Genomic DNA, 20260 nt, shown 5'->3' on the forward strand with positions numbered 1-20260 from the left:
ACTGAGGTACAGAGGTCACAGAATTGCTCAGGGCCTGTCAGGAGGTCAGTATACCTCATGTGCTACCCTAGAGTCGGTCCCTGGTGGGGGTGCTTGGCTTGTCTGGACCCAGGACTCCTACTCAATCTGCAGACATGAGCTGCCTTACAGGCAATGTGGAAATGGAGCACGTGGGACGGATGCATCCATGTGGGCAAATTTGTAGTTTGGGGACATAAAAATACTCCTCTCAGGTCAGGTGCCACCTGTTATCTCAACACTTTGGGAGGCCAAGGCAGGAGGATCACTTGGGCCCTGGATGTTGAGGTTGCAGTGAGCTATGATCGTGCCACTGCACTTCAGTCTGGGCCACAGAGCAAGACCCCATCTCAAAAAAAGGATGCTATTCCCCAGACCGCCTCACAGACCCCCAGTAGTGTCCTCTGAGAAGATTTTGTCCCCCTGAGACCTCCTTTGGAGATGATACATGCACTTGGCAGACCAGCCAACCTGCCAGGACAAATGTGCTCTGTGTGTGTGGCCCCTGTAGTCAGCCCCCTCTCCCATCATGACCCCAGCTCCCACACCAGGCAGGTTCCCTCCAACCTCACCCCAGACGACACTGAACACCTGCCACAGGAATTTGGACATAAATAAGCCATCCAACCCTTCACACTGATGGGTGAGGGGAATCCTGATCGGTGGCAGCTGAGGGACCATTCACATGGTCAGGGCCTCAACACTCCCCCCAGCCTTCTGCCTTTGCACTGGGTCTGGGCAGGCCCACTGTGAGGGTCACTCAGCCCCAGCATTGCCACCCACAAACCTCCCAGTCATTCTACTGACACAGGCAGAAATCAAGGCAGTTGCTGTGAGGAGCCCAGCTCAAACTGACTTAGCAAAAGTAAGAACAGAAATAACTAGTTTCGGGTATGACTGGATCCAGGAACTCAGAAGCTGTCATTGAAGGCTCATGAAGACGACATGACTGAAGCACTACTGTCACCCCATTTTGCAGATAAGGAAGCAGGCATAAAGGGCTGGGTGAGAATGGGCTGTAAGGGCCAGGCACAGTGGCTCGCGCCTGTAATCCCAGCACTTTGGGAGGCCGAGGTGGGTGGATCACCTGAGGTCAGGAGTTCGAGACCAGCCTGGCCAGCATGGCGAAACGCCATCTCTACTAAAAATACAAAAATTACCCAGGCATGATGGCACATGCCTGTAATCCCAGCCACTTGGGAGGCAGAGGCAGGAGAATTGCTTGAACCCAGGAGGCAGAGGTTGCAGTGAGCTGAGATTGTGCCACTGCACCCCAGTCTGGGTGACAGAGTGAGACTCCATCTCAAACAAACGAACAAAAAAACAATGGGCTGTAAGTACAGGAATGTCTCCTCACTGATAATCAGTCCCGGACCAAGCCCACCCAAAGTAAATCCATTTAAAATAACTTCTCTGATCTAACCAAAGACACCTTGAATCAAGACATGCCTAAGACTCGAGAAATAAGAGACGACTGGCTCACGCCTGTAATCCCAGCACTTTGGGAGGCCGAGGCAGGCAGATTACTTGAGGTCAGGAGTTTGAAACCAGCCCGTCCAACATGGCAAAACCCCATCTCTACTAAAACAACAAAAATTAGCCAGTCATGGTGGCACACGGTAGTCCCAGCTACTGGCAGGCTGAGGCGGGAGAATTGCTTGAACTCGGGGGGCGGAGGTTGCAGTGAGCTGAGATAGCACCACTGCACTCCAGCCTGGGCAACAGAGCAAGACTCCATCTCAAAGAAAAAAAGGATATCATACTAAAGGACAGAAAAATAGTTTCAAACAAACGGGGAGAATAGAATGAAGAATAATAATCCAGAAGAAGGCAAGAATAAAGAAATAGAGAACAGGTGGACAAATAGAAAGTACGTACACAACAATTTGCAGATAAGATCTCTGCTCCCTCCAGTTCAAGGGAGGGAGCTGGGAATGAGGCAGCTGCTTTGAGACTGACCAAGACTGCCATCGTGCCAGGCAGACAGTGGGGGAAGGGCAAGTAAAAATGCCACAATACTCCCATTTAGAAGATGGCTTTTTCTTGGTTGGACAGTTGCTGTAAACTTTTGACCATTGTATTTGTCTGTTCTCGCACTGCTATAAAGAAATACCTGAGACTGGGTAATTTATAAAGAAATACCTGAGACTGGGTAATTTATAAAAAAGGCTTAATTGGCTCATGGTTCTGCAGGCTGTACAGGAAGTATGGCTGAGAGGTCTTAGGAAACTTACAATCACAGTGGAAGGTGAAGGGGAAGCAGGCACGTCTTACCTGCCCTGAAGCAGGAGGAAGAGAGTGAAGTGGGGAGGTGCCACACACTTTTAAATAAGCAGATGTCATGAGAACTCTATGGTGAGAAGAGCAAGGGAGAAATCTGCCCCCATGATCCAATCACCTACCAGGCCACTCCTCCAACAATGGGGATTGCAATTCTATATGAGAGTTGAGCGGGGACACAAGTCCAAACCATATCAACTATTTTCCAGCACTTTGACACAGTTAGCTCTAACAATTCTGTTTGCTTTTTGATGTTTCTGTTAAGGAGCCAGAGCCCGGAGCTTCCTAGTCTTCCATTTTGGTGATATCACTCCTCTTTTTTTTTTGTTTTTTTGAGATGGAGTCTCGCTCTGTTGCCCAGGCTGGAGTGCAGTGGTGCCATCTTGGCTCACTGCAAGCTCCGCCTCCTGGGTTCATGCCATTCTCCTGCCTCAACCTCCTGAGTAGCTGGGACTACAGGTGCATGCCACCACGCCCAGCTAATTTTTTGTATATACATATATATATATATATATATATATATATTTTTTTTTTTTTTTTTTGGAGATGGTGTCTTGCTCTGTCACCCAGGCTGGAGTGCAATGGCATGATCTTGGCTCACTGCAACCTCCACCTCCCAGGTTCAAGCGATTCTCCTGCCTCAGCCTCCTGAGTAGCTGGGATTACAGGCACGCGCCACCACACCCAGCTAATTTTTGTATTTTTAGTAGAGACAGGGTTTCACCATCTTGGCCAGGCTGGTCTCAAACTCCTGACCTCGTGATCCACCCGCCTCAGCCTCCCAAAGTGCTGGGATTACAGGCGTGAGCCACCGTGCCTGGCCTAATTTTTTGTATTTTTAGTAGAGATGGGGTTTCACCATGTTGGCCAGGATCTCAATCTCTTGACCTCATGATCCGCCTTGGCCTCCCAAAGTGCTGGGATTACAGGCGTGAGCCACCATGCCTGGCTGACATCACTGTGTGTTACGGGTTGTTTTTTTTTCCCACACACAACATAGATTTTTGTCTTTTCTTTTTCTTTTTCTTTTTTTTTTTTTGGATATAGGATCTCACTATGTTGCCCAGCCTGGTCTCAAACTCCTGGGCTCAAGGGATCTTCCCTGCCTTAGCCTCTCAAGTGGCTGGAATTATAGGCCTGAGCCACTCCACTATGCCTAGCCTGCTTTATCTTTTCTTGGCTTATCAACTATAACTCTTGGATTTTTGGTTTGGGTTTCTTTTTTAATTTTTAGAGATGGGGTTTTACTCTGTTGCCTAGGCTGGAGTCCAGTGGTGCAATCATGGCTCACTGCAGCCTTGACTTCCTGGGTTCAAGCGATCTTCCCAGTTCAGCCCCCCAAGTAGCTAGGACTACAGGCGTGTGCCACCATGCCCAGCTATTTTTTTTTTATTTTTATTTTTTGTAGAGACGGTGTCTCGCTATGTTGCCAGGGCTGGTCTCAAACTTCTGTGCTTAAGTGAGCCTCCTGCCTCAGCCTCCCAAAGTGCTGGGGTTACAGGCATGGGCCACCACGCCCAGCCAACTGTTGGTTTTATTTTACCAATTGCTTTAGGGTTTATATTATTCACCTCTAACTTATCATAGTCTACCTTCAAGTGATATATACCACTTTGCATACAGTATAAGATGTTTAGTGTACTTCCATTTCTTCTTGCTCAGCCTTTATGCTGTTGTATCATGCATTTTACTTTTACATATGTTATAAACCCCAAAATACACTGTTATTTTTATTGAAACAGTCAATTTTCTTTTTTCTTTTCTTTTTCTTTTTATTGTGAGACAGGGTCTCACTCTGTTGTCCAGGCTGGAGTGCAGTGGCAAAATCATAGCTCACTGCAGCCTTGAACTCCTGGGCTCAAGCACTCTTTCCACCTCGGCCTCCCAAAGTACTGGGATTCTATACACATGAAATACAATTTTTTGGCCGGGTGCGGTGGCTCACACCTGTAATCCCAGCACTTTGGGAGGCTGAGGTGGGTGGATCACCTGAGGTTGGGAGTTTGAGACCAGCCTGACCAACATGGAGAAACCCCATCTCTACTAAAAATACAAAATTAGCCAGGCTTGGTGGCACATACCTGTAATCTCAGCTACTCAGGAGGCTGAGGCAGGAGAATTGCTTGAACCTGGGAGGCGGAGGTTGCGGTGAGCTGAGATCGTGCCACTGCACTCCAGCCTGGCAACAGAGCAAGACTCTGTCTCAAAAAAAAAAAAAAAAAAAAAGAAAAAAGAAAAAAAAAAGAAAAAAGAAATACAATTTTTTGTAGAGAGGGGGTCTCTGCAAAAAGCTACCGTGCCCCAATTCACCTTATTTTTTTGAAAGATATTTTCATGAGTATAGAATTTTAGGTTGACAGTTTTTTTAAAAAATGTTTTAGTACTTTGAAGATTTTTTTTTTTTTTGAGATGGAGTCTTGCTCTGTCTCACCCAGGCTGGACAGCAGTGGTGTGATCTCGGCTCACTGCAGCCTCCACCTCCCGGGTTCAAGCAATTCTCCTGTCTCAGCCTCCTGAGTAGCTTGGACTACAGGTGTGTGCCACCATACCTGGCTAATTTTTGTATTTTTAGTAGAGACGGAGTTTCACCATATTGGCCAGGCTGGTCTCAAACTTCTGACCTCAGGTGATCCACCTGCCTCGGCCTCCCAAAGTGCTGGGATTACAGGCGTGAGCCACTATGCCCGGCCGCTTCCCAGTCTTCTTGTTTGCATTGTTTCAAGTGAGAAATCTGATGTCATCCTTCTCTTTGTTCCTATGTACATAACATGTCCCATTTTTCCCACTGGCTGCATTTAAGGTTTTCTCTTTTTGGCCAGGCGCGGTGGCTCACGCCTGTAATCCCAGCACTTTGGGAGGCCGAGGCGGGTGGATCACGAGGTCAGGAGATCGAGACCATCCTGGCTAACATGGTGAAACCCTGTCTCTACTAAAAATACAAAAAAATTAGCTGGGCGAGGTGGTGGGCGCCTGTAGTCCCAGCTACTAGGGAGGCTGAGGCAGGAGAATGGCGTGAACCCCGGGCGGGGGCGGAGCCTGCAGTGAGCCGAGATTGCGCCACTGCACTCCAGCCTGGGCGACAGCAAGACTCCGTCTCAAAAAAAAAAAAAAAAAAAAAGATTTTCTCTTTAGCGCTGGTTTTGAGCAATTCAATTATGGTATGCCTTGGTGTAATTTTCTTCATTCATTTGTTTGGGGTCCTTTGAGCCTCCTGGATCTGTAGGTTTCTGGTGTTCATCAAATTTGGAAAAATTTTGTCTGGTATTTCTTCAAAAAAAATTTTTTTTCTGAAGTTCTCCTCTATTTTCCTTCACGGATACAAATTACTCATAAATTAGACTGCTTGAAGTCCCGTGGCTCATTGATGCTCTTTTCAATTTTTGGAGTTTTTTTCTCCATGTATTTTGTTTTCAATTGTTTTTATTGCTATGCTTTCAAGGTAACTAATATTTCCTTCTGCAATGTCTAATGTGCTATTAATTCCATTCAATGTATTTTTTATATCCTCAATGTCTCTATTTAACTTTTTTAACATATGGCATACTCTGAATTGTTTTTCCTCAGAATACTTCTGACACCAAATGTGTGGGTTTTTTTCCATACCAACAACCAGTTCGCCAACTCTTCAGATGCCAACTGGGTGTCCAACAATTCAATTCAATTCTAACACTAACTACCTGGCATTGGTGTCAGACCCCACAAGTTAAGGGCTTGGTCCCACATAACTGCCTCCACTTGAGACACCAATTGAAAACCCCAGGCCTCCCATACTTCTGATTGATCGGCTGTAAATCAGGGTTCCCATAACCCCTTCCCCGGGTTGGATAATTTGTTAGAATGGCTCACAGAACTCAGGAAGGCACTTTATTCACTATGACTGGTTTATTATAAAGGATACAACTCAGGGACAGCTAAATGGAAGAGATGTATAGGACTAGATATGGAAGGGGCACCCTCCCACAGCATGTTGCTGTATTTACCAACCCAGAAACCCTCCAAACCCTTCATTCAGGGGTTTTTATGGACTTTTCATCATGTAGGCATGATTGATGAAGCCATTGGCTGGAGATGGATGATTACCTCAATCTCCAGACCTTCTCCCCTCCCCAGAGGCCCAGGGTGGGACTGGCAAACAGCCCTCATTTGAAGCTATCTAGGGGCCCTCCAAGAGTCACCTCATTAGCATAAACTCAGGGATGATCATAAACTCAGGGATGATTGAAAGAGGCATGTTATGAACAACAAGATGATCCTCTCACCTCGTCATTCAGAAAATTGTAAGAGTTTTAAGAGCTCTGTGCCAGGAACCAGGAACAAAGACCAAATATATACTTACTCTTATATCACAATATCACACATAAAGTTATAATAATAATTGTATTAATGTCCTTCACTGCTAATTCTAACATCCTTGTCGGTTCTGAGTCTGTTTTGATTGATTATTCTCCTCCTTACGGGTCCTTTTTCCCTTCAAAGGCATTCCTGGTAAACTTTGGTTGGATCTCAGACATTGTGCATTTTACCTTACGGTTGCTGGATATTTTGTATTCCTATAAGTATCCTGGAGCTTTTGTTCTGGGATGCATTTCATTGTTTCTTTCTTTCTTTCTTTCTTGGCTGTTGTGAGTAGTGCTGCAGTAAGCATGGGAGTGCAGATATCTCTTCAACATAATTTCATATCCTTTGGATATATACCCAGTAGTGGGTTTGCTGGATCATATGGTGGTTCTATTGTTAACTTTTTCAGGACCCTCCATACACTTTCCCATAATGGCTATACTAATTTACATTCCCACCAACAGCCTGCAAGGGTTCCCTTCATGCCATATCCTCACCAACACTTGTTATCTTTTGCCTTTCTGATAATAGTCATTCTACCAGGTATGAGGTGGTATCTCATTGTGGTTTTGATTTGTATTTCACTGATGATTAGTGATGTTGAGCATTTTTCTCATATACCTGTTGGCCATTCATATGTCTTCTTTTGAGAAATGTCTATTCAGCTTCTTTGCCCTTCTTTTTTTCTTTTCTTTTTTTTGAGACAGAGTCTCACTCTGTCACCCAGGCTGGAGTGCAGTGGCACAATCTCGGCTCACTGCAACCTCTGTCTCCTGGGTTCAAGTGATCCTCCTGCCTCAGCCTCCCTAGTAGCTGGGACTACAGGGGTGCACCACCATGCGCAGCTAATTTTTGTATTTTTAGTAGAGATGGGGTTTCACCCTGTTGGCCAGGCTGGTCTCGAACTCCTGATCTCAAGTGATCTACCCGCCTCGGCCTTTCAAAGTGCAGGGATTACAGGCATGAGTCACTGCGCCTGGCCAACTTTATTCTTTTTGCTCAAGATTTCTTGGCTTTTAGGAGCCTCTCTCTCTCTCTCTTTTTTTTCCTTTTTCCTTAGATCCAGGGACAGACTGGATATTCTGGGTCTTTTGTGATTCCATATAAATTTTAGGATTGTTTTTTCTATTTCTGTGAAGAATGTCATTGTTTTTTGGGGTTTTTTTGTTTGTTTGTTTGTTTGTTTTTTGACACAGCGTCTCACTCTGTCACCCAGGCTGGAGTGCAGTGGCATGATCTGGGCTCACTGCAACCTCTGCCTCCCAGGTTGAAGCAATTCTTATGCCTCAGCCTCCCGAGTAGCTGGGATTACAGGTGCCTGCCACTACGCCTGGCTAATTTTTGTATTTTTAGTAGAGACGGGGTTTCACCAGGTTGGCCAAGCTGGTTACGAACTCCTGACCTCAAGTGATTCACCCGACTCGGCCTCCCAAAGTGCTAGGATCACAGACGTGAGCCACTGCGCCCGGCTGGTATTTTTTGTTTTTTGAGACAGTCTCACTCTGTTGCCCAGGCTGGGGTGCAGTGGCATGATCATGGCTTACTGCAGCCTTGATCTCCTGGGCTGAAGTGTTCTTCCCACCACAGCCTCCCAAGTATCTGGGACCACAGGTGTGCATCACCACACCTGGCTATTTTTAAAAAAATTTTTTTGTAGAAACAAAGTCTTACTATATTGCCCCGGCCAGTCTCAAACTCCTGAGCTGAAGAGATCATTCCACCTCAGCCTCCCAAAGTGCTGGGATCACAGGTGTGAGCCACTGCATCCAGTCAAATTCTTTCTTGTGAGGAGACAAGAATTGAGGTTGCTGCAGACCTGGACAGATTTGCCACTGCTAGCAAGCTCACACCATTAGTTTCCACTGTCCTGCATTTTCTGATGTTATTGTTTTGAAAGCTGTCATTGCATGTATTTTGTGTAAATCTATTGTTTGAAGCAGGTAGTAAGTCTTGTCCCTGTTACTCCATCTTGGCCAGAAGCAGAAGTGCTTTCCCACAACTTTTACAAATGTACTTTGCTCTTCTTCTTTTTCATTTCTTGAGATAGAGGCTTACTTAGCTCAGTAATTATTCAAACTTTTTGCTTTGATATGTTTCTAATCATAGATACTAAAAGACAGTAAAAACTCCATATACATATATTTATTACTTTTAACACTGTTGGATTTTTATAATTCTTTATATCCAAAGAAGTTAATCCATTTTGTGAAATGCTTACAGTCTTTTTTGTGTGTGCCATCATAGCTCTCATCATTAAACAAGTTTCCTTAACAACCGGACAAAAATTGATATCAACATGGGTACCTATATGATTTTAAAGTTTTTCTTACTGCACCTTTTAAAAGTTGCACATTCTGGCCAGGCGTGGTGGCTCACGCCTGTAATCCCAGCACTTTGGGAGGCTGAGGTGGGCGGATCACTTAAGGTCAGGAGTTTGAGACCAGCCTGGCCGGCATGGTGAAACCTCATCTCTACTGAAAACACAAAAATTAGCTGGGCGTGGTGGCGTGCTCCTGTAATCCCAGCTATTCGGGAGGCTGAGGCAGGAGAATCGCTTCAACCTGGGTGGCAGAAGTTGCTGTGAGCTGAGATTGCGCCACTGCACTTCATCCAGCCTGGGCAACAAAGTGAGACTCCATCTCAAAAAAAAAAAAAAAAAAAAAAAAGAGGCTGGGCACAGTGGCTCACACCTGTAATCCTAGCACTTTGGAAGCCTAAGGTGGGCAGATCACGAGGTCGGGAGTTCGAGCCCAGGCTGGTCAATATGGTGAAACCCCGTCTCTACTAAAAATACAAAAATTAGCTGGGAGTGGTGGTGCACGCCTGTAGTCCCAGCTACTTGGGAGGCTGAGGCACAAGAATCATTTGAACCCAGGAGGCGGGGGATGCAGTGAGCTGAGATCACGCCACTGCACTCCAGCCTGGGCAATAAAGCAAGACTCCATTAAAAAAAAAAGTTGCACATTCTTTCAGTGTAATAACGAGGTAGGACACAGAGAGAAATACAGAAATTAAAAAGAGAAGAAGGCAGATGAAAACAAGGAGAAGGTGGAATAGAAAAGTAGGGAAAATGAGTAGCACATGGACGACCTTTACAGAAATGGCGTGTAATCCCTCACCATTTCTGAAACTTCAGTTAAAGTTTCCATAGAATGCAATGCATAGCTGATCATGGTCCACATGCATTTGCCACCCACCTCACTGATCTGATCACTACCTGTGTTAGCTACTCTATAAAATGGTAAAAACAATATGTAACAACACCATAGAAGAAAACTTAAGTATGAATATCGCTTTTTGGTATTGTTAAAAATGAACAGTGTCTGAAACCAGGGTTCCAAGGGACCACCCAGTTTTTTCCCATTGTCATAGACAATCTATGTCCTAACTTCTGAGCCGCTCTAGAATCTTGTTTCTTTTCATCCTAGAACCCAACAACATTTTGGTGTTGGTTTGCTATAGCACTACCCTGGCTGAGAGTATTTTCTGCTTCTCTCTTTCCCAGGCAGTAGGCTTCTCTGTGCCTAGCTGGTAATGGGGCAGAGGTGGAGAGGACTCTTCTCTTTCCAAAAGCAAATTGTTCTGAAGGCAGCAGATTTTGTGTCCTCTTGGTAACACTACTGCCTCTTCCCAACCTCCTGTCCCTGTCTCCAGCTTTAAGCTCATCTCTTTTCTTTCTTTCTTTCTTTTTCTTTCTTTCTTTCTTTCTTTCTTTCTTTCTTTCTTTCTTTCTTTCTTTCTTTCTTCTTTCTTTCTTTCTTTCTTTCTTCTTTCTTTTTTTTCTTTCTTTCTTTCCTTTCTTCTTTCTTTCTTTCTTTCCTTCTTTGTCTTTCCTTCCTTCCTTCCTTCCTTCTCTCTCTCTATCCTTCCTTCCTTCCTTCCTTCCTTCCTTCCTTCCTTCCTTCCTTCCTTCTTTTCTTTTCTTCTTTTTTTTTTTTATGAGACAGGGTCTCACTCTGTTGTCCAGATTGGAGTTCAGTGGCACGATCACAGCTCACTGCAACCTCTGCCTCTCAGGATCAGGTGATCCTCACATCTCAGCCTCCCAAGTAGCTGGGACTACGGGCATGTGGCACCATGCCAGGCTAATTTTTATATTTTTTGTAGAGACAGGGTCTCGCCATGTTGCCCAGGCTGGTCTGGAATTCCTGGGCTCAAGCTATCCTCCCACCTTGGTCTCCCAAAATGCTGAGATTACAAGCATAAGCTACCAAAATACTTTAATAATTATTAAAAACCGTGGACTGCTGGCCGGGCGCGGTGGCTCACACCTGTAATTCCAACACTTTGGAAGGCCGAGGGGGCCAGATCATGAGGTCAGGAGTTCTAGACCAGCCTGGCCAACATGGTGAAACCCCATCTCGACTAAAAATACAAAAAAGCTGGGCATGGTGGAGCATGCCTATAATCCCAGCTACTCAGGAGGCCGAGGTAGGAGAATTGCCTGAACCCAGGAGGCAGAGGTTGCAGTGAGCCGAGATCACGCCACTGCACTCCAGCCTGGGCAACAGAGCGAGAGTCCGTCTCAGAACAACAACAACAACAAAAACAAAAACTGTGCACTGCTCCAATGACATAAAAGCAATAATGTATATGGGACTTCGGAAATTACAAAGGGCGGCCAGACACAGTGACTCATGCCTGTAATCCCAGTACTTTGGGAGGCTGAGGTGGGCAGATCACCTGAGGCCCGTGTCTACTAAAAATACAAAAATTAGCTGGGTGTGGTGGTGGACGCCTGTAATCCTAGCTATTCGGGAGGCTGAGGCAGGAGAATTGCTTGAACCCGAGAGGTGGAGGCCGCAGTGAGCCGAGATTGCACCACTGCACTCCAGCTTGGGCAACAAGAGTGAAACTCCATCTCAAAAAAATAAAGAAAGAAAAAAGAAAAGAAAAAAAGAAATTACAAAGGGCTTTCAGGTAGATTCTCGTTTGTCCTCTGTGATAATGCTCTGGGATGTGGAACAGCCACTTGGGAGGTTGGGCATCTCGCCCAAGGTCATGTAGCACGTAAGGGGTATCTTTAGCTAGGTCTTCTCTCCAGATCCACACCTTTTCTACTGTGTTGCTTCTAACATGCACCTAAAAGCAATTTTATTTGTTTACAGAAAAAGAAACTACTTTTCAGTCCTCCTAATGAATATGATTATATGTAAGCTTAAAAAAAAAAAAGGAAATGTGAGCCAGACATGATGGCTCATGCCTGTAATCCCAGCACTTTGGGAGGGGCAGGTGGATCCCTTGAGCCCAGGAGTTGGAGACCAGCCTGGGCACATAGTGAGACCTCATCTTTACAAAAAAAAAAAAAAAAAAAAAATTACCAGGTGTGGTGGGGTGCATCTGTAGTCCCAGCTATTTGGGAGGCTGAGCCAGGAGGACTGCTTGAGCCCAGGAGGTTCTAGGCTGCCATAAGCCGAGATGGTGCCACTGCACGATATCCTGGGTGATAGAGTGAGACCTCTGTCTCAAAAAATAAAAATAAATAATTTTTTTTTTGAGACGGGGTCTCACTCTGTCGCCCAGGCTGGAGTGCAGTGGTGTGATCTCGGCTCACTGCAAGCTCCGCCTCTCGGGTTCATGCCATTCTCCTGCCTCAGCCTCCCGAGTAGCTGGGACTACAGGCGCCCACCACCACGCCCGGCTAATTTTTTGTATTTTAGTAGAGTCGGGGTTTCACTGTGTTAGCCAGGATGGTCTCGATCTCCTGACCTCGTGATCCGCCCGCCTCAGCCTCCCAAAGTGCTGGGATTACAGGCGTGAGCCACCGCACTTGGCCAATAAAAAAATTTTAAGAGGCCGGGTGCGGTGGCTCACGCCTGTAACCCCAACACTTTGGGACGCCAAGGTGGGCAGATCACAAGATCAGGAGTTCGAGACCAGCCTGGCCAATAGAGTGAAACCACGTCTCTACTAAAAATACAAAAATTAGCTGGGAGTGGTGGCAGATGCCTGTAGTCCCAGCTTCTTGGGAGGCTGAGGCAGGAGAATCGCTTGAACCCGGGAGGCGGAGGTTGCAATGAACTGAGATCGGGCCACTGCACTCCAGCCTGGGAGACAGAGCGAGACTGTCTCAAAAAAAAAAAAAATTTAAGAAAAGAAATGTATTCCTATTATTCAAAGGGGTGAGCCATGTGAGTAGGGTCAATTCTTTAGAAATCAGTTAGTTATTCTAGATCAGCAGTCCCCAACTTTTTTTGGCAGCAGGGACCAGTTTCATGGAAGATGATTTTTCCATAGACTGGGGGTTGAAGGGGGATGGTTTCAGGATGATTCAAGCCATTACATTATTGTGCACTTTATTTCCATTATTATTATTACATTGTAATACATAATGAAATAATTATACAACTGACTATAATGTAGAATCAGTGGGAGCTCCGAGCCTGTTTTCCTGCAACTAGACAGTCCCATCTGGGGCTGATGGGAGACAGTGACAGATCATCAGGTATTAGATTCTCATAAGGAGAACCTGCACAGTTCACAATAGGGTCCGAATTCCTATGAGAATCTACTGCCGCCACTGCTCTGACAGGAGGCGAAGCTCAGGAGGTAATGCTGGCTCACCCACTGCTCACCTCCTGCTGTGTGGCTGGTTCCTAACAGGCCATGGACTGGTACCGACCCACAGACCAGGGATGGGGACCCCTGCTCTAGATCATCTTATTCTTTAGCTTCACCTCTTTCTACCCTGCCATGGTGGGATTAATGACATTTTAGCTTGTGAAGGGCATTCCATCACAGGATGGGCAAGGCAGCAGACGTTGCGAATTTGCTGGGATTGCTACTTTATTGGTGGTTCTGGCATGAGGTTTGAAAGCAACCAGTAACTGACTTTCTCTAGGATTTTTGTTTTCAAATTTCAGCTATTTGCAGTAGCTCTTTGTCTTAATCCGGAATGGAAAAACTGGAGGTTTGTTATTCTGTTGCTGGAGCAAAGAGAGAACATCACCTGCTTTGACTGGTACAATGTATTTCATCTATGTCTCCATTCCTACCTCCCATAACCACCAAGGCCACAGGACTGCCTCCCCATTTTTACAGGACATAGAAGCACCAAAAGCCTCAGATTGTGCTGTTGTGGAAATAGCCAGAGTTCAGGTGAACGCTGACAAGAAAAGAAGCTAAAAAAGATTATTTTTTGTATTTGGAGAATGAAGAGAGTTTGTAACAATCATATTCCAAAGCTTACATCTCTTCTGATGTTAAAACAGCAGAAAGCTGCAACAGAGGCCGGGTGCAGTGGATCACGCCTTTAATCCCAGCACTTTGGGAGGCCAAGGCGGGCGGATAACTTGAGGTCAGGAGTTAGAGACCAGCCTGGCCAACATAGCAAAGCCCTGTCTCTACTAAAAATACAAAAAATTAGCTGGGAGTGGTGGCAGGCATCTGTAGTCCCAGTTACTCGGGAGGCTGAGGCAGGAGAATGGCGTGAACCCGGAAGGTGGAGCTTGCAGTGAGCTGAGATCACACCACTGCACTCCAGCCTGGGCAACAGAGCGAGACTCTGTCTCAAAAAAAAAAAAAAAGCTGCAACAGAAACTTGGAGATTGTAGGCCAGAGAACTGCTCAGTAGCATCAGACCCCAGCAAAGAGGCTACTTTGATGGGATTTACTGAATTAAATAGATAACAAGGAAATGTATTCAATGCATGTGTTACTTGTTGACTACATCTGAAGCCCTAATGTCAGCAAAGGGATCTGAGCATGCAAGGAGAGAGTGCACTGAATCCACAGCTGCTGTGTTCTCCAGGGTTTTTTTTTTTTTTTTTTTTTTTTTTTTGAGACAGAGTCTCTCACTCTGTTATCCAGGCACAATCACGGTTGCAGGCTTGACCGGCCAGGCTCAAGCAATCGCCCCACCTCAGCCTCCTGAGTACCTAGGACTACAGGTGTGCGCCACCACATCTGGGTAGTTTTTTGTTTTTGTAGAGACAGGGTCTCCTTCTGTTGCTCAAGCTGGTCTCGAACTCCTGGGCTCAAGCAATCCTCCTGCCTCAGCCTCCCAAAGTGCTGTGATTATAGGTGTGAGCCACTGCACCTTGCTCCAGAGAACTTTTTTTTTTTTTTTACAGAGTTTGGCTGTGTCGCTCAAGCTGGAGTGCAGTGGCATAATCTCGGCTCACTGCAACCTCTGCCTCCCAGGTTCAAGTGATTCTCCAGCCTCAGCCTCCTGAATAGCCGGAATTACAGGCGCCCACTACCACATCCAACTAATTTTTCTTTTTGTATTTTTAGTAGAGACAGGGTTTCAACATGTTGGCCAGGCTGGTCTTGAACTCCTGACCTCGGGTGATCTGCCTACCTCGGGTGATCTGCCTGCCTCGGCCTCCTAAAGTGCTGGGATTATAGGTATAAGCCATTGCACCTTGCTCCAGAGAGCTTTTTGAGGGAAGAAGAGACATCTTTAATTTCTTCTTCTTTTTATTTATTTATTTTTTTTGAGACAGAGTTAAGCTCTTGTCACCCAGGCCCGAGTGCAGTGGTGCGATCTTGGTTCACTACAACCTCTGCCTCCTGGGTTCAAGCGATTCTCCTGCGTCAGCCTCTCAAGTAGCTGGGATTACAGGCGCCCGCCACCATGCCCAGCTAATTTTTGTATTTTTAGTAGAGACGGAGTTTCACCATGTTGGCCAGGCTGGTCTGGAACTCCTGACCTCAAATGCTCCACCTGCCTCGGCCTCCCAAAGTGCTGGGATTACAGGCGTGAGCTACTGCTCCTGGCCGCCATCTTTAATTTCTTATTGGACTGCTGTGCTGTTTCTCATTTCTCTCTCTTCTAAGCATTCCGTCTGCTCCCTTCCCCCACTTTTCCTCCAACAGTCTCCTGAGTAGGATTTATGGAAAATATGTTTGGTTGTGTTTCTAAGTTAGAATTTTATGAGTATTCCCAAGAAATCAGGAGTTATGTGTCTATTTTGGAAGCACAATTTTAAAAACTACAGCATTCACTTAACACTTTCACTGAAAGTATAGCTTCAAAAAGTGGTATTTGCACTCTTAAAACATTTAGATGAGTGAATTAGACATAAAGGAACAATTCACATCCCAGAGCTCCGTAATGTCCCGAAAAAGGTGCTTTATATGTCATAGACATCATTCTCAAATGTCACCGAGTCTTTCCTTGGTCTGAAGGTCGCATTTCCCTGGTGTCCCTTCCATGCCATCTTGCTCTCAGGAAAAGGAGCATACTCGGGTTCCGGTCAGAGCCCTCCTCCTAACCTCCATTTCTGGCCTTGATCTCATTCTCTACAGCTGTAAAAGTAATAAATTGAATGATCCTATGAACAGAGAGCTCCTGTAGCTCTGAGTTTTCATGGTTCCAAGAGCACAAATGAAATAACAGCATAACCTAAATTTTATAGGAACGTGACACTCACTTGACTGTGTCTAGCCCGTGTGTGTTTTAGTATTCTGGGAAGACGAGAATTGCAGTGAATGTGCTTCCAAGCAATGATAAACAATAAAACTGGGCGCAATATGGCTGACCGTCTCTATGGCAACCTCTGTTGACCCTGTGTATGCATGTTTTACTCATTTTGGTGAATCACATTTTAAAAAATAAATGATCTTATGTTGATGATCATGATTTTGTGACCACCAATTATTTGTGGCTGTGATAATTCCGCTACTGTTTCTGCTCCGGAATCAGAAAAGCTGTGGAGGAGGTTGGGGGAGGACACACCGGGAGAGAGATGACTCATTGTAACCTTTTCTGGAACAAACAAGTGATTACTTCAGAAAAAGATGACTTCAGTAAGTACTTCCTCCCACCACCCCCATGAGCTGTTCATGGTGATGTAGACATGCCTGTCTGCGTTGACCCTGTCCTTTAAGCACTGCCATCAGGCTGGGGCTTCTGTTCTTTTGTTTTTGAGACAGGGTCTCGCTCTGTCACGCAGGCTGGAGGACAGGAGCACAATCACAGCTCACTGCAGCCTTCATCTCCCAGGCTTAAAGGATCCTCCCACCTCAGCCTCCTGAGTAGCTGCGACTACAAACATGCACCACCTGGCCCAGCCAATTTTTAAATTTTTTGTAGAGATATGGTCTCACTACTTTGCATGGGCTGGTCTTGAACCCCTGGGCTCAAACAATCTTCCACCTCCACCTCCCAAAGTGCTAGGGTTACAGGCTTGAGCCACTGTGCCCGGCCAGCTTCCGTTTTTTTCTTTCTTTCCTTCTTTCTTTTCTTTTTTTTTTTTTTTTTTTTTTGAGACAGAGTCTCTCTCTGTTGCCTGGGCTGGAGTGCAGTGGTGCAATCTCGGCTAACTACAACCTCTGCCTCCCGGGTTCAAGCAATTCTCCTGCCTCAGCCTCCCGAGTAGCTGGGACTACAGGTGCTCTGCCACCATGCCAGGATAATTTTGTTTTTTGTTTTTGTTTTGGGTTTGTTTTCTTTTTTTGAGATAGAGTCTTGCTCTGTCACCCAGGCTGGAGTACAGTGGCACAATCTTGGCTCACTGCAACCTCGCCTCTTGGGTTTAAGAGATTCTCCTACCTCAACCTCCCGAGTAGCTGAGACTACAGGAACCCGCCACCATGCCAGGCTAATTTTTGTATTTTTAGGAAAGACAGGGTTTCATCATGTTGGCTAGGCTGGTCTTGAATTCCTGACCACAGGTGATCCGCCCACCTTGGCCTCCCAAAGTGCTGGGATTACAGGCATGAGCCACTGCACCCAGCCAATTTTTGTATTTTTAATAGAGAGAGGGTTTCACCACAATGGCCAGGCTAGTCTCAAACTCCTGATGACAGGTGATCCACCCCTCTCAGCCTCCCAAAGTGCTGGGATTATAGATGTGAGCCACCACACCCAGCTCAGCTTCTTTATTTAAATGAGTCTGGAGGAAATTTTTTGGTGAGACAGTGGGTTGTCCTATGCTTGTTGGGGACAACTCTTTGAGGGCCTCAATTGCTAACATCTCATGATGGGAGTTTAAGAACTGCTAAGAAGCATCTTCATCAGCCCCATTAAACCAGATGGCCACGCAAAGTCTAACATGACAAATCTGAGGCTTCCTGGGGTCACAACTAGGACAGTGAATTATAGATTCAGACCCTGGCTGGGTGTCGTGGCTCACAAATGTAATACTAATGACTTGGGAGGCCAAGGTGGGAGGTTTGCTTGAGGCCGGAAGTTCAAGACCAGCCTGGGCAACATAGTGAGACTCTGTCTCTACAAAAAAATAAAAAACTAGCCAGGCATGGTGACATGCACCTGTAGTTCCAGCTACTTGGGAGGCTGAGGTGGGAAAATTATTGCCTGAGCCTAAGAGGTTGAGGCTGCAGTAGGCCAAGTTTGCACCACTGCACTCCAGCCTGGGTGACAGAGCTGTCTCCATGGCCTGGCACTGGTTTTTATCCTGGTATTAGAAATGCATCAATGCTCCCTGGGGAAGGGGCCAGTTTCACCAGCTCCTGCCCCATGAGCTGTGAAAATGCACATTCTAAGAAGGAGCCAGGCAGGGCCCGAGTCCCTCTGTGACCCATGGGCCGTGATGAAGGTGTTGGAATAATCGTGCCAATATGGCCACAGGAAGCGTGATTTTGTTCTCTCCTTGCGCATTGCAGGGGCTGGAGGCTGAAGGCGTGACCTGTGCTGTTGTCCCAGGAGCCGGGGCTTTCTCAGAAGCCCTTTTCTTGTGATGCCCAAACAACCACGCAGAAAATGCTAATTGATTACTCACCAAAAAGACTGTGAAAAAATGATGCTTTGAGCTTCAAAGCCCCATCACAGCTTTTATCTCACCAAGAAACCCTAGGCCAAGCTTGTGCACAAGCTGGGCCACATGCGGCCCAGGATGGCTTTGAATGCGGCCCAACACAAATTCTACACTTTCTTAAAACATTATGAGATGTTTTTGCCATTTATTTTTTAGCTCATCAGCTATCATTAGTGTTAGTGTATTTTATGTATGGCCCAAGACAATTCTTCCAATGTGGCCCAGAGAGGCCAAAAGATTGGAAACACCGCCTGGGCTTTTCCGATTTAGCCCTCCCACATTTCCCAGAGCAGGACAGTCCCTCACACCAGTCTCAAAGGCCAGCAGGGCTTTTCCTCACAGACTGAGAGCTATGGTTGCTAAAGTGTTCAGAAGTGATGATAACATAATCAAGACTCTTCCTTAGGGCTTGAGGGTTCCAGCAAACATCTCTGCCATCTATCTGCCTGCTTTTTCTGTCACTTCTGAAATTCTGGTATCATGCCCATGGTCAAAGCAACTAACTTCTGCGGCTACTAGAACTTTCTTCCTGCTTTTCTCACTCTGCACTTCCTGCTGCTGTCGATGAAACTCAGCTTCTTATTCCCAGGCACTCTCAGAGTGAGGATCCATAGGAGGCTTTGATTCTCAGGACAGATAACCCCATCTTTCCTCTGGTTCTGACCTATTTTTCTGTGTCCTTGTTACTGTGGTCATACCCAGAGAAGTAACGTTTTGTCTTGAATTTGTAAAAATCTCCACATTGCCCCACAAAGGGATTTCAGCACAGTGGCTATTTTAACAGAAACCGTGCAGCACGTACCACACGTTCCCTTCCTGAGTCCTTGAAAGTAATTTTCAGCTTTGGATCGGCTATATTGTTCTTTCCGGCTACATTTTTGGGAAGTCCAGCAGAATAACTTGCTACTCTTTTAAAGGTCCTAATGATCAAACAAAACAAAATACCCTCTTTATATTGTCACCCACAAAGCCTTAATGCATGCAACAAAGATTGTGAAACATCCAGGGAACAGTTTGTGAGACAGAAAGGATGGCTTTGTTGATTAGCAAAAAGCTAGAAGATAGACACTGGCAACACAACAGGATTGGGACCTGCTTTCTTCAAGTGAAACAAAGTTGGAATTATTTTCACTTTTAGTGTTAAATGGGTTTTTTTGGTTTTCAAATTATTGAAAAGTTAGTAATTCAAGTATGGTATAAGTAGTATCAGTTCAATTTTAGTAATTAGATTAATGCACTACCAGATCCTAGAATTTCCCACTTTACCAAATAAAAGAATGTCCTGTGGAATTCCCCTAGACCAAGACAGGCTTTTCCTCTGAGCAATAGTGATAAAGTTGTCTAAATACATGAACTGGTGGCATTTTTCAAAAAATAATAATGTTGGCCGGGCCCGGTGGCTCACGCTTGTAATCCCAGCACTTTGGGAGGCCAAGGCGGGCGGATCACGAGGTCAGGAGATCGAGACCACGGTGAAACCCCATCTCTACTAAAAATACAAAAAAATTAGCCGGGCTTGGTGGCGGGCACCTGTAGTCCCAGCTACTCGGAGAGGCTGAGGCAGGAGAATGGCGTGAACCCGGGAGGCGGAGCTTGCAGTGAGCCGAGATCTCGCCACTGCACTCCAGCCTGGGTGACAGAGCGAGACTCCGTCTCAAAAAAAAAAAATAATAAATAATAATGTTATAATCGAGAGAAGGTCTTGCTATGTTGCCCAGGCTAGTCCTGAACTCCTGGTCTCAAGTGATCTGCCAGCTGTGGCCTCCCAAAGTGCTGGAATTACAGGCATGAGCCACTGTGCCTGATGGTGGCATTTTGTCTTCTTCAGGGAAAAAGTTAAAAGATGAGTTGGATGACATTGTGAACAACACAGTGAGACCCCACGTCTTCAAAAAAAACAA

General features: G+C 45.8%; 1 protein-coding gene across 1 annotated transcript in view; it reads left to right on the top strand.

The window, feature by feature from the left end:
* The window catches only part of LOC129475042 (zinc finger protein 674-like), a 981285-nt gene that overhangs the window by 805563 nt on the left and 155462 nt on the right, over positions 1–20260 (top strand).

Source organism: Symphalangus syndactylus, chromosome X (genome assembly GCF_028878055.3).
Source record: "Symphalangus syndactylus isolate Jambi chromosome X, NHGRI_mSymSyn1-v2.1_pri, whole genome shotgun sequence".
NCBI lineage: Eukaryota > Metazoa > Chordata > Mammalia > Primates > Hylobatidae > Symphalangus > Symphalangus syndactylus.